Genomic DNA, 13727 nt, shown 5'->3' with positions numbered 1-13727 from the left:
CTTCTATTGTTAATATGCTCAAAGAACCAATGGAAAGTATGAGAACAATGTCTCACCAAATCAAAAATATCAATAGAAAGGCAGAAATTATAAGAAAATAACCAAATAGAAAGTCTGGAGCTAAAAACTACAGTAACTGAAATTAAAAATTCACCAGAAGGAACCAATAGCGGATTTTAGTAGGTTAAAGAATTGGCAGACTTAGAGATACATCAGCTGAGATTATTCATTCTGAGAAATAGAAGAAAGAAAATGAAGAGAAATAAACAGAGCCTCAGAGACCTATGGAAAATGATCAAACAGACATATGTGTAATGGGAGTCTCGGCATGAAAGGAAAGACAAAATGGGGAAGAAAGACTATTTGAAGAAATAATGGCAAAAAACTTCCCAAATTGAATAAAAAACATTAATCTATATAACCAAGGAGCTCTCCGAATTCCAAGTAGGATATTTTTCAACAAAGACAAAATTTCAAAGAAACTCTTGAAAGCAGCAACAAGGAAGTGATTCATGACATATGAGAGATTCTCAACAAGATCAACAGCTGGTTTTACATTAGAAATTATAAAGGCAAGAAGGCAGTGGAATAACATTTACAAAATGCTGAAAGAAAAGAAAGTCAAGTAAGAATTCTGTATCTAAAACTGTTCTTCAAAAATGAAGGAAATATTAAGACATTCCCAAATAAACAAAATCCTGACAGAGTTTATCACTATGAGATCTTCCCTACAAGAAATACTAGAATCTTTTGGGCTGAAATGAAACAATATTAGACTGTAACTCACATCAAAATAAAGAATTTTTTTCTAAAGTACCATCAGTAAAGGTAACAGCTAAATATAAAACACAGCATAAAAGTGTTTTTTGTTTGTACCTGTTTTTCTCCTATCTGATTTAAAAGGAAATAGCACAAAGCAACAATTATAGATCTGTGATGACAGCCATGTACTCTGTAAAGATGCCAGTTATAGGACAATAACAGCATAGGAGTAAAATTTTGTGTACAATTAGAATTAAATTGGTATTAATCCAAACTAGATGATTTTAAGATACTAATGGTAATCCTCAGTCAACTACTAAGAAAATAACTCAATAACTCATAATATACTAAAAGAAACAAGGGACTTAAAATTGTACACTAGAAAATATATATTTAGGACAAAGGGAAACAGTAATGGTAAGCTAAGGGAACCAAAAAGACATAAGGCATATAGAAAACAATTAACAAAATGGCAGATGTAAACCAGATCTTATAAACAACTCATAAAATATGAATGAATTAAATGCTCTAATCAAAAGATAGATATTGGCAGGATGAATAAAAATGGCATGATTCAACTATATTTTGTCCGCAGTGATGTACTTTATTTCCAAAGACATAAGTAGGTTGACAGTGAAGGGATGGATAAAGATATACTGTGCAAACAATAACCAAAAAAGAGCTGGCATAGCTATACTAAAAATAAACTTTAAGGCAAAGCTGCTACTAAAGACAAAGTAGGACAATTTTAATGATAAAAGATCAATCTATCAAGAAGATATAACAACTATAAGCAATATGCATTTAAAAACAGAGGCTAAAATACATGAAGCAACAAATGACAGAATTGAAGGTAGAAACAGTTAATAAAAATACTCAAATACTTCAATATCTGACTTTTAATAATGAATAGGACAATTAGATATAAGACCAATTGATAAAGTCTAAAAAACACTATAAATCAACTAAACCTAACCAATACGTACAGAACATTTTATCCAACAGTAGAATACACACTGTTCTCAAGTAAACATAGAACATTCTCCAGAACAGACTAAATGTTAAGCCATAGTGTATTCAGTAATTCTAAATTTATTGATATAATTTTTTAAAGGATTTAAATTTAAATTTAAAATTCAATAAATTTAAAATGATTAAGATAATAAAGAGTATGATTTCTGATCACAATGGAATGAAACTAGGAATAATGGAAGGCAATTTGGGAAAATTAAAAGGTGGAAATCAATTTACACCCTCCTGAATAACCCATGAGTCAAAGAAGAAATCACAAAGGAAATTAGGAAGTACGTTGACATGATTGGAAACAAGGACACAGCATAACAAAACTTACGGGATGCAACTAAGCCAGTGCTTTTCAGAGTACTTATAGCTGAAAATATGTACTTTTTTTAAAAAAAGAAAAATTTCAAATTAGTAACCTAACACTCTTAAGACATTGAAAAATGAAGAGCAAAATAAATCTAAAGCAAGCAAAAGGAAGAAAATAGTAAAGATGAGAGTAGAAACAAGTAAAATCAGGAATTAAAACCAGTAGAGAAAATCAACAAAAGCAAAAGCTTTTCCCTTTTCAAAGATCAATAATATTGATACACTTTAGACTATGAAGAAAAAGACTCAAATCACTAAAATCAGGAATGAAAAAAGGAATAATACCCCTAACAGAAACAAAAAGGATTACAAATGAATGCTATGAACAGTTACATGCCAATGAATTAGATAACTTAGATAAAATGTGCAAATGCCTAGAAAGAAACAAGCTACCAAAACTGTCTCAAGAAAAAATTAAAAATCTGAATAGACCTATAACAAGAGATTTAACTGATAATCAAATAATTTCCCACAAAGACCAAATGATTTCAATGGTAAATTTTACCACATGTTTAAAGAATAATGAATACTTTTTCTTGATAAATTCTTCAAAAAACAGAAGAGAAGGGAATAGTTCTTTACTCATTGTGAGGCTAGTATTACTCTGATCCAAAGAAAAGAAAAGTGAATACATATGAAAATTGATCATACTAATAAAATAAAGAATAAATGCCACATGGTTAACTCACAAGATAAATCATTTGACAAATCCCAACATCCTTTGCTGATAAAAAACAATCAACAAATTATGAATAGAAAGGAACTTTTTCAACCTTAGAGAAGACATATATAAAAATCCACAGTTAATATCATGTATAATAATGAAATACTGAAATATTTTCTACTAAAATCAGGAACAAGACAAAAAAAAAAGAAGTTCTTTTAAGAATTTTGGCCAGGCACGGTGGCTTACGCCTGTAATCCCAACACTTTGGGAGGGTGAGGCAGGCGGATCACGAGGTCAGGAGATCGAGACCATCCTGGCTAACACGGTGAAACCCTGTCTCTACTAAAAATACAAATATTAGCCAGCCATGGTGGCGGGTGCCTGTAGTCCCAGCTACTCGGGAGGCTGAAGCAGGAAAATGGCGTGAACCCGGGAGGCAGAGTTTGCAGTGAGCCAAGATCACGCCATTGCACTCCAGCCTGGGCGACAGAGCGAGACTCCGTCTCCAAAAAAAAAAAAAAAAAAAATTTATTCAACATTGTACTGGATATTCTAGCCAGAGCAATTAGGTAAGGGGAGACAAGCATTCAGATTGTAAAGAAAGAAGTAAAACCATCTCTATTCACAAATGACCTCACTGTGCATATATGATATTCCAAATATCCACACACAAAAATATTAGTATAAACAAGTTCTGCCATATTTCAGATATAAGCAAATATCAATTGTATTTCCATATACTACTGAGCTATCTAAAAATAAAATTCAAAACCAATTACATCTACAATAGCATAAACATTTAACAAATTAAATGAAAACTTATACACTAAAAACTATGTTACTGTAAACAATTAAAGAAGGCCTAAAAAATTAAAAAGACATCCACTGTTTACAGAACAAGAGACTTAATAGTATCAAAATGGGAATATGCCCCAGACTTGATGCTATCAAAATCCCAGCTGGCTTCTTTATAGACATTTTAAGGTAAGCCTAAAATGTATATGGAAATGCAAGAGACCCAAAACTGCTGAGACAAACTTGTAAAAGAAGTTGGACGATACGTTTCTTGACTTCAAAACTTATGACAAAGCTAAAATAAACAAGACAGTGTCGTCTGAGCATGAGAATAGACTCATAGCTCAATGGAAGAGAAGAAACGAGAGTCCAAAAATCAACCATCACATTTAGAGCCAATCAATCTTCAGTCAAGGTGCCAAGACAATTCAACGGGCAAAGAGTTGTCTTTTCAACAAGGGGTGGTGCTGGGACGATTGGATATCCAAATGCAAACAAATAAAGTTGTACCTTTACCTGTTACCCTATACAAAGTTTAACTGAAAATGGATTGAAGACTTACACATAAGTGCTAAAACTGCAAAACTCTTGGAAGAAAACTTAGACACAAAGCTTCATGACCTTGAAGTAGGCAATGGTTTCTTAGATACGGCACCAAAAACACAAGCAACAAAATAAAAAATTAAACTGGATATTATTGAAATTATAATCTTTTGTCCTTCACAGGGACAACACCGAGAACGTGAAAAGACAATCTACAGGATGGGAGATTTCCAAATATATACCTGACATAGGTCTAGTAACCAGAATATGTAAAGTACTCTTACAACTCAAAAATAAAAAGACCAGTCCCCTAATTTATAAAATGGTCAAAGGATTTGAAGAGAATTTTCTCAAAGAACATATGCAAATGGCCAATAAACATATGCAGACATGTCCAACGTCATAAGTCATTGGGGAAATGCACATCAAATCCACAATGAGATATTGCTTCATACCTGCCAACTTACTATGATCAAAAAGTATTTATAATAAGTGTTGACGAGGGTGTGGAAAGTTGGAACTCCAGTTCTTGGCTGGTAGAAACGCAGAATGTAGCAGCAGCTTTGGAAGGCAGTGTGAAAATTCCTCACCATTTAAACATGGAGTCACCATACGACCCAGAAATGTTACTTATATACTCAAGAGGATCAGAAACATACACAAACATTTGTACACATGTATTTGCAGCAGCATTATTCATAACCAAAAAGTAAAAACAATCCAAAGCTCTATTAGTTGATGAGTGAATAAACAATCTACCATTGTGAATTCACCATTTCGCATTCCCACCAGCAGCGTGTTCCTGTTCTCTCATCCCCACCAACATATGCTGTGCTCAGTTTGCTTCTTTTCTAGACGTTCTGAAGGGTGGCTAGTGGTTTGTTGTTGTGGTTTTATTTTACATTTCTGTGATGAGTAATGATGTTGAGCTTTTTTTCTGAGATGGAGTCTCTCTTTCATTGTCCAGGCTGGAGTGCAATGGTGCAATCTTGGCTCACTGCAACCTCCACCTCCTGCGTTCAAGCAATTCTCCTACCTCAGCCTCCCGAGTAGCTGTAATTATAGATGCCCACCACCACACCTGGCTAATTTTTTTGTCTATTTAGTAGCCCAGACCATGTTGGGCAGGCTGGTCCCAAACTCCGGACCTCAGCTGATCCACCTGCCTCGGCCTCCCAAAGTGCTGGGATTGCAGGTGTGAGCCACTGTGCCCCTGGTCCAATGTTGAGCATTTTATGTGCTTATTTGCCATAGCAAAATATGTTTGCTTTTTGCCCTTTTTTTTATTGGATTGTTTACTACTTATTGTTGAGTTTTGACTGTTCTTTATGTATTGTGAATGTAAGTCCTTTGTCTGGTAAATAAATTGCAAATATTTTCTCCTAACCTTTGGGTTGCATTTCTCTTAACAGAATCTTCCATACGGCAAAATCTTTTAGTCTGGATAAAGTCTAATTTATATTCTTTGTTTAAAACATCTTGTTTCGGGTGCTATTGCCAAGACTTATTTCTTTGCCTAACTAAGATCATGAATATTTTCTCCTACCTTTTCTTCTAATGGGTGTGCACTTACAAGACAGCAATTCCACTCCTGATATTTATCCTAGTGAAATGAAAACTTGTCTGCACAAAGACCTCTATATGAATATGCACAGTAGCTCCTGCCATAATTACCAAAAGTTAGTCACCAGCCAAACGCTCCTCAGTTGGGGAACGTGTATTTCACCGCACCACAGAATGCTGAGCAGCATGCAAGCATCAGCATGGTGACTCTCAAGTGTTTTATGATGAGAGAAGGTAGGCTGGGTGCGGTGGCTCACATTTGTCATCCCAGCACTTTGGGAGGCTAAAGTCAGTGGATGGCTTGAGCTCAGGCATTTGAGACCAGCCTCGGCAATATGGTGAGATCCTGTCTGTATAGAAAATACAGAAAATAGCCCATCATGGCGGCACGTGCCTGTGGTCCCAGCTACTCGGGAGGCTGAGGGGGGAGGATGGCTTGAGTCTGGGAGGTCAAGACTGCAGTGAGCTGAGATCAAGTCACTGCACTCCAGCCTGGGTGACAGAGCAAGACCCTATCTCAAAAAAAAAAAAAAAAAAAAGGTCTCCAAATGTTACATATTGTACTCTTCCATTCATATGACATTCTGGAAAAGAAGTGTTCTGTGGTTGTCAGGGAGTCCAGGGTAAAGGGAGGTGCGCCATGAAGCTGCAGTGGGGGGTGGTTTCGAGGTGTGGTGAAAGCGTTCTGCATCTTGGTGTGGTGGTGGGCACATGACCATATATATGAGCCAAAACTCACATAACTGTACACCAAAAAGGGTGAATCTTACTATACGTAAATTAAAATTTTAAAAAACGAAGGAAGGAAAAGTATTCAGAGATGAACAGTGATGTGTTGATCAGTGGATTGCTATACACATTGAAATACTTCCCTTAGGTGATTTCACTTATCAAGTTGCTAGCTCTTCAATGGCAGTAATGAACTGTTACTAATCTCTGTGTGCTTGAACCTCACGTGTTGCCTGGCCCATAGTAGCTACTCAAGTGTGGTGAATGAATCTTACTATTCTTTCTTCTTATTTTCAACCTGCATTGTTTCTTGGTGGCTGCAGTGATTATGTTTGATCTCTATGAACTTCTATGTGTGAGAAAGTTCGTACGCATTTTGAAACTAGCGAGGATAATGTTGACGTGGTTTCATATTTTTTCTACTGCTTAGTCAACCTTGCTTTTCACTGATTCATGTTGTTGTTATTATTACACGTAATATGAGGAGGTTATTTTTCAAGATCTGATACTATCTTTATTAAATTTGTTCTGATTTGAACAGTAGTCCTTTTGATTATTGCCTGAATTCTGGGGTTTCTGTAAGCTATGTTACTTTTGTTTTGTTAGCACTACTTAGACATCGCATAATATCAGTGCTTTCATATTGGCAGTGCAATATGCTGCATTTCAAAAATCTATGAATACGTGAGCTGAGCTCAGGGATATTTTAGATATTAGTATGAACGGCGAAGCATTGTTGGTTTTCTATCTCCACTGATGCCACGTCACTCTGCACACAACTCATTTACCATTCCTCAGGAGCAGTAGCATTTTACCCCATGAAGATCTCCAGCCTCTCTGGATGACAGGCTCAGATAGCAGGAAGAACTCTGTGTGGGGGCTGCACCTGCCACCACTGGGGCCTGAGTGTATTTCTATACCACTGTCTGCATGGGTGGGTATAGAATGAATATTTTTGATGAATTGGAATCCAGGTCCCATTCTCATGAATTTCGAGGAAGGAGTACTTCATGGAACAGTTAGTGCATCCAGAATTTTAACTGTGGGCACGACACCATCCTCAAGACCAGTGCTTCTTAATGGGAGGTGAGTGTGGATGCCTTTCAGACCCTCCAGGGTCCTTCACTAACTCCAGATTCCACCTGTTCCCAGGGACCCTGGGACCCACTGCCAGAGCCTGCAGCAGCTCCTCAGCTCACTTCCACTGTCTCCCATGAGAGCAGATGGGGTAGGCAAGTAGTCCAGGCATCTCCAAAGGGGTTGGGTGGTCTAATTTAAAAATGGATGATCTTTGTGCTAAATCCACAGCCTCTGCTCAGTGCTCTTCTCGCCCTGGCGGCTGAATCTCCCATCGCTCTCTGCTCCGAGCATGCCCTTCCATCCTGAGTCTGGGATGCTGCCCTCTGAAGGTACTTCCACTTCTCCTGCCTGCCTCCCACGGCCTGGCACAGTCCCTACTGGCTTCCCAGCAGTGTTGAGGCCACACAGGCATGTCCCAAACCCTTCCTGTGTTAGCGATGCCTGCTTTCTGTTTTCAGAGCCCAGTTCTCTCATGGGCCTCAGATGGGGAGGCACAGCTGCCTCCTGGGCATGGATAACCCGCACAGGTTCCACCCGAAACCTTCGCCTTCTGGAGACCCCACCCTTCCATGTGCCCCAGGACAGCCAGCCCCCTTGTCTCCACTTAATCCATCAATTTGGAAAACTCGGCAATTCTTGATTTTTCCCTTTTCCTAATCTCATGTGCTCAATTGATCAACGATCCTATGGATTCTGCTTCATAAATACCTTTCTATTATAGTATTGCAGCCCACAAATTCCTTACAATTATGGGTTCTGTGATTGTGTGTTATGGATTACAAGTTCTGTAGTCGTGTGTTAAGCTACGCTATTGAAGGCTTTGGAAGTATGTCTCGTGTGTGCCTGTGCACATTTTTTGAGGGTAATTTTTTATAGATTACACAGATCACCAAAGACATCCATGCCCAAGTGTTAATATTTGGAATGTGCATCAGCTGAGTTAGGCTTGGTTAAGCTGAAGTCATTATCATTTATCACCAATTATCATTGTCTCTGAATTTGCTCATGTTTTTCCCTTGGCCAGGAATTCCTGTTTCAAAGCTCATCCATCTTCACTGGCAAAGCCATGCTCTTCCCTCCAAAGGGCCCTGCCACGTCTTCTCTGTGCCCCCTTTCTCTACCCGACGTCCCCATGCACACATGATTGTTGAGTTCTCATGTGGCAGCAGCATCCAACACTATCTACCTGAAATAGTCATAAATGCAGAGAGGAGAGGGAATGTGCTCATGGTCACGTTTTTACAATGGCAAAAACTCCAAAAGTAAACCCTCGGTTTGCCGACACACGTAGGGTTGCCTGAATGGAAAAACATGTATAAAATATCTCCATGGTCACATGAGATTCTTGTTTGACTAAGTAACTGGATACTACAGCCTCGCCAACATGACACACGAAAGCAGGCAGTGAACATGATGGACGTCGAGGCCGTCAAACGTGAATTCTGTGCTCCTCTGCAGTGGCACCTTGGTGGGGTTTTTAGAGAAAACCGTTTGTGTGTGTCTTTGACTTGCAACTTATTCTCTCTGGTCCAGGATATGTAAGATGCAACTGGGAGATGTGTCTGTTGGGGTCCCTGTGTCTCCGGCCTCACTCGGCTGAGGAGCTGAGGTGGAGTGAATTGTTGCCATGCTCCTCCACCCTTCCTTCATCTCCTCTCTTTGCCGAGTGACTTTGTAGTTCTTCCCACCACGAGTGGAGTGAACTTCTCTGCCCCATAGTGTGGGCTCCATCGTGGGATCTGCATTGGCCAATGAGATGTTGGCCAACTTGAAACCAGCGAGGAACATGCTCAAAGGATGAGGCCACAGGCTGGGCACAGTGGCTCATGCCTGTCATCCCAGCACTTTAGGAGACCGAGGCGGGCAGATCGTTGAGGTTAGGAGTTCAAGACCAGCCTGGCCAACATGGTGAAGCCCCATCTCTACCAAAAATACAAAAATTAGCCTGGTGCATTGGCGCACACCTATAATCCCAGCTACTTGGGAGGCTGAGGCAGGAAAATAACTTAAACCCAGGAGGAGGAGGAAGCTGCAGTGAGTGGAGATCATGCCATTGCACTCCAGCCTGGGTGACAAGAGCAAGACTCCATCTCAAAAAAAAAAAAAAAAAAGAAAAGAAAAGAAAGAAAAATGACGAGGCTAGCCCTCTTGCTTCTTTGCCACTGCTCAGGGAAGAGCATGCCTTGGGAAGCTTCTCGCACAAGGAGGAGGAGAGGTGCGAGCACAGAGGTGGACCCAACCTGCAGTGGAGAGCTTGCCCCAGCCGAGCCCACAGGAGACCAGCCCATCTTCACGGAGTCTGTAGATGTGCAAGGAGGCTGGCAAGTCCAGGATCGAGGGGTAGGCTGCAGGCTGGAAACATAGGCAGGAGCTAACACTGCAGTCCTCCTTCTCTGGGAAACCTCGGTCTCTGCTCTTAAGAATGTCAGCTGATTGGATGAGGCCCACCCACATTAGGGAGAGTCATCTGCTTGGCTTAGAGTCTGCTGATTGTAGAGAGATCTACAATCTCCTACAAGAAAGGAGATTTCAAACATGACTCATATTTGAATCATGATGTTAACATCTACAAAATATCTTCACGGTCACACGAGATTCTTATTTGACTAAATAACTGGATCCCACAGTCTCACCAACGTGAGACAGGAAACCAACCAGCACAGTGAGCGTGAACAGTGGTTATTTTAGCCACTGCATTCTGGTGTAGTTTGTTACCCAGGATGACAGGACCAACAGCTAACTGATACAGAAGAGAAAGTAAATTGGTATGGAAGGCTGTAGGGTTACGTGTCTCAGCACAGGATATGCTAACGTGGGAAGGGGATGCTTGGCCTGTGGATTTTGGGCACCTGATCAACTCTCTGCCCACAAAGCCAGATAAAATAAACTCCACGATATGAAGTGGAACCAAAACTACAGATCAGTCATTCACTGGTGGTGATGATAAACAGCCCTTCCTAACAATTATCCAGTTAAAACACCATTAACAATTAATGACATACATCACAGAACTTATTGAACCCATTAAAGACTAATTTACTGGCTATAAAATTATGGCATTAGGAATTTACGGATCATTACCTTTTATTCTGGAATGAAATATTGCTGACTGAAACTCTTAGAAACTGTTGAAAACAATTACTCATTAAAGCCACATGAAATTAAATGATATGGCTTAGCAAAAAGGAAGAAAAGAATCCAAGCAAAGTTTGAAAATGTTTTTTTGAGGAGAGGCACTAACTTTGCACGACACTGAATGGATAAAGATTATATTTTCAAACAAGATTAAGATCTACAATTAAAGAATATGAACTAAGTAATTTTAATGTGCAATAAAATCTTTTTGGGAAAACATATTAGATCATGACTGATAAAAATTCTGATCATGATTAATCACTGCTAGGTATTTTGGAACACTATTAAGGAGAGTTTAACAATGTTAAAATTAATTAACTAATTCCTCTAAAAGGGTTTAAAATATAATACGATGCAACAGCTGTTGCAGCTTTAAATATGATTATTTCCTTTCCACCCTGAAACCAAAATTTGTCAGTCAGAAATCAACCTCATTTCATTGCAATTTCCAATTTATTGCTCGGTAATGAGATCAACTGAATCGTGATGAGTGTCTTGTTTTCTAAGCGACCATATGTACAAGAGCACATCCCAAAGTACGTGGGATGTGGGATGTGCCCTCCTCCATCTGCCCGCAGGAGCAGTCCTGGGTGGCAGGTGCACGGAGCTTAGCGGCCCTGCTCCAACTCCCTGTGGGAGCAACCCTGGGAGCAGGAGCATGGAGCTCAGGGGCTCTGGTGGGAAGAGGACACGCACACACAGGCTGCTCTAATTTTTGGACCTTGGTTCTAGAGAGTGATTGAGCAACATGAGCCCGAACTTCTGTCAGAAAAATACTGAGCTTAGAATACATTTTTATATCAAGGAAACATAGAATTGCAAAACTTAAGAGCTAGAAAAGATCAAGTCCAAACTTGTTTTGAAAATAAAGGAAGCAAGGCCTGGAGAAGTCAAGGAACTCGCCCAGGGTTATGCAGTCGTCAAGGTTATGCAGAATTAGACCCCGTGTCTCCTGAGTCCCCCCGCAGGGTCCCCGCAGCAAGCACTGTTTCCAGGTGGCCCTCTGGAGGGGCGATTTGCTCATGCAGAGTGGACGTGAGCTCGCCCCTTGGCAGACAGACCACAGGTCATCAGGTGAGCACAGAGGTACCTCTGAGACACCCCAGAAAGAGAAAACATGCCGAACAGAACGCCAGGTCTCTCCAGAGAGTCTTCGGATGCCATGTACCTGCTGTGCCGGGTTCTCCTCCTGCTACTTATATTAAACAACAGCAACGTTTTCATTCAGGCAAGAAATCAAAATGGTTTCCTCAGCACAGAAGGGGCAAAAAGAATCCCTCATGCCCTGCAAGCACCATTACGGTCGCCACGCAGCTCTACAGGGCTTCCAGGAAGCTGCTGGGTTCCAGGCTTGCTGAGCCAGAGAGGCCTGCTTCAGGTTGGCTTTAATTCTTTCCAAGAGGCAGAAAATTGCCAGCATCTCAGAGGATTGCTTTCTCTGGGGCTTCCAGACCATCTTATGATGTGTTAAAATTGCCAGTTTGCCTGCTCCTGACTGCACCCCAGAGAATCTGCAAGACCAGCACCATCCGTCAGCAGGATAATACCAAAGAAAGTCACAAATTTCAATGTACCAACTTTAGGTTCTTACCAATTGGCTTTAACATATCACTTCTAAATATGCTTGGACTTCAGGCACCAAACACAAAACAAACATTCAAGTCACCTCGTAGGAACAGATGTGCAGAGGAGCTGCACGCCTCCTTTGCTCCTGCATTCCCTACTACATAAATAAGAGTGGGTTGTAAACCATCTACAATTCTTAATGCCTCCGTGCTAACTTGACAACAAAGCAGCAATTTTCTTCTAGAGATGGAGCCATTTATTTTCACTTGGTTTTAATTTTTCCAAAACCTAATTATAATTATTAATATACGTTCTTGCCTTGAAGCTTATTTCTAATTGCTGAACTAAATAGTTGACAAATAATAGAAACAACCCAGTAAATAAAAGACTAATACATTCATAGTTGTTCTGAGAAGAATGAGGGGTGCACACATAATATATATTACAATATTCCTACAAACCAATTTCTTTGCGGAAGATTATTAACTGTCTTTTTTATAAAACCAAGATTCTGATTCTGAATCAGTCCTGTTCCTGGGGCAGCCTTGAGCAAGTTCATACCTGGGAGCCGATGGACATGAAAAAAATGTACATCAAACGTGCTTCTCCACGTTGGAAGGGCCACTCAGCCTCTAATCGTCCAACAGACAGGCAGGCAGGAGCAACAGTCTCCTGACGGGAGGCTACAGTGCATCCGCTTGCTAGCTAAGTTGTAGCAGCTCAAGTTGGGAGGTTCTTTTTCTTCCCTTTTTCACTCTCAGTAGAAAGCATGATGGTACCTCCCAACACCTGTAATGGGCGTATCCTAAGAGTGTCCCTCCCCAAATTCTCAAACAACACTGTATTCCCAGTCACATGCAGTAAAGTATACATTTCAAAAATTGAAATAGCTCATTCAAACTTTAAATGTATAAACATGGGATCAAAGTTGTTCATGAAGCTATTGCCTGGCAGAGAGTTACTTTCCGAGACCACTTCTGTCACCCACACAAGCAGGTGGCACGCTTTGAGGACCCCCCTCGTGAAGGGGCACAGCATCCATCAGTTCACCTGGGCCAACGGAGCTGCTGCAGACGGGGTGGGGGTGTCTGCGGGGGTGGTTTATGCACTGAGGCCTCATCTCTGCTCTCACCTGCCAGTCATGCGGTACAGGAAGTTCACCGCCACACCCTACTGAAAAGCAAAGTTGGATCCTGCAGTAGCTTCCCAGTATTCAGAACCACGTGCTTGCCTCTAAGAAGGACCTTCCGCCGGGTGTGGCGACTCATGCCAGCACTTTGGGAGGCCGAGGCGGGTGGATCACCTGAGGTCAGGAGTTCGAGACCTGCCTGACTAACATGGGGAAACTCCATCTCTACTAAAAATACAAAAAAAAATTAGCTGGGTGTAGTGGTGGGCACCTATAATCCCAGATACTTGGGAGGCTGAGGCAGGAGAATCGCTTGAACCCGGGAGGCAGAAGTTGCAGTGAGCCGAGATTGTGCCATTGCACTCCAGC

The 13727-nt window shown here is 40.6% G+C and overlaps 1 protein-coding gene across 3 annotated transcripts in view; it reads right to left on the bottom strand.

The window, feature by feature from the left end:
* Positions 1 to 13727, bottom strand: part of LOC103214812 (uncharacterized) — a 682137-nt gene that overhangs the window by 203550 nt on the left and 464860 nt on the right. The gene's annotated exons all lie outside the window — the stretch shown is intronic.

The sequence above is a fragment of the Chlorocebus sabaeus genome, chromosome 3 (genome assembly GCF_047675955.1).
Source record: "Chlorocebus sabaeus isolate Y175 chromosome 3, mChlSab1.0.hap1, whole genome shotgun sequence".
NCBI lineage: Eukaryota > Metazoa > Chordata > Mammalia > Primates > Cercopithecidae > Chlorocebus > Chlorocebus sabaeus.
The sequence above is the reverse complement of the archived record's forward strand: the minus strand, read 5'-3'. Positions and strand labels throughout refer to the sequence as shown.